The sequence below is a fragment of the Helianthus annuus genome, chromosome 5 (genome assembly GCF_002127325.2).
Source record: "Helianthus annuus cultivar XRQ/B chromosome 5, HanXRQr2.0-SUNRISE, whole genome shotgun sequence".
NCBI classification, from domain to species: domain Eukaryota; kingdom Viridiplantae; phylum Streptophyta; class Magnoliopsida; order Asterales; family Asteraceae; genus Helianthus; species Helianthus annuus.
Window position 1 is genome coordinate 11354631 of NC_035437.2, and position 1947 is coordinate 11356577.

Genomic DNA, 1947 nt, shown 5'->3' on the forward strand with positions numbered 1-1947 from the left:
TCCATCAAGTTATAAAAGTCGAAAAATCTGAGGCTACTGATAAGATTATCAGTTGGATGTATGATAATCTGAGAGGAATGTTTGTAGTAAAAAGACGTGGTGGCGTAATCCAGTATTTTAAAACTGGATTTGATCTCTTCACTCTCCCAAGGTGGGATCTTCGAGAACTTGGGCGTCTAGATTTACTAAACCATGAAGACAGAGGAATTGGGAGGGATTTTGAACGGATAATCGCCAAAGAATGTAACAAAGGTTTTCAAAATCACACTCCGCAACGCCCTAGACGCAGAATATCAAAAACCACCATCGATCCTGTTACTGGCAAAGGAAAAGTGATAAAAGTGATGTGGGTGATCAACCCTGCTAAAGTTGTCACTAGAGTTAAGCTTCCAGAAGAAATCGTTGTCGCTCTCAAGGATTTCAAGAAATGGTTTTACGATAGCAAAACCGGTGAAGCTGTGATCAGGTCAAATGAAAATGTTGATATTCGCATTCTGGATCCGATGGATGTGTTTAAGTTCAGGCTCTCAGATCTCACCATGTTGAATGCTGGCCGTATTAATGTTGGAGCAGGCAATGCTAACCTTGAAGAGGCAGCATTATTTCAACGAGCAGTAGAACGTGCCTGGAGACTGAAGAGAGATATGCTGGATGTGGTTGACAAAATAGAAAAGAGAAAAGAAAAGGATGCAAAGAAGAAAGAAGCCAGAAAGAAAAAGAAGCATGAGCGAACGAAAGAAGGAAGTTCTGCTTCAACAGCTGATCCGGCCACCACAACCTCACAATCAACACCAACACCTCCGATCTCATCCACATATGAGGCCGCTAAGGAGGACCAACCATCAAGTGAAGCTAATGTTACTCAGGAAACTCCGGTAGCACCAACGGAGACTGTTGCACCACCAGAAACAATAGTTCTTGAAGAAAATCCAACCGAGTCCGAAAATCAAGCTACTAAAAATCCAGCGGTTACTACCGAAGAATGAGAAGACAAGCACGCAACGATCTAGGGGGGATATTGTTAGAGCTTATGAGATCCTTGGTACTTGTGCTGGATTAGTTTAGATAGTAGTTTGTATGTATTTTGAATGTTTAGGGGCTTATTTTGTAATTGTCTAGAAGTTGTGATCCTGACTTGGTGTAGTTAAGATTCCAGCAAATTTATAAATTTGCTGGCAAGTCAGGAGTCTACTATATATACCCCAAGCATTGTAACCTAGCCAAGCTTTTGGCTCTTGGTTGAATCAAGTGTTGTTTACATTCATATCCATATTGTGTGCCTAAATCTGATATCCAAGGTTGTTCATTGCTATATCTTATTGTTTGGATTCAATACAACACTAGTTGTATTCATCAATCCATTAGCTTCATCTTCATTCTTGATCTTTCTTGACTTTTCATAAGTTCAAGCACTTAATCAATAGGTGTTTTGGACTAAAACAACCAACCACTGTGATCCGGATACGTTCTGGGATCTACAAAAAGTTACAACGGCGATTAAGCAACTTACAACCGGTAACCCTCCAGACGAGAACGGCGAGTATTTAAATATGGCCGAAAGGACTTCACGTGAGTGTCTAGATTATTTTTGCGAAATATTATGTAATTTATACGCTTCTGAGTTCTTACGTAGACCAATAAGCTACGGCGTTGCGCTCTTGTATCAAGCTCATGATGATAAACATCACCTTCCTTGGATGTTGGGTAGTCTTGATTGTACACATTTTGTTTGGAGAATGTGTCCAACAGAGTTGCGGGGCCAATATATGAGGGGAGGATCACAGGTACCCGACAATTATGCTCGAAGAGGTGGCCTCTCAAGATTTATGGATTTGGCATGCTTTTAGTGGTCCACCAGGTTCACAAAACACATCAACGTGCTCCAACAATCTCCGTTATTTCTTACTCAACGAAATGGAACTGCAGCAAAATGCTCATTTTATGTGA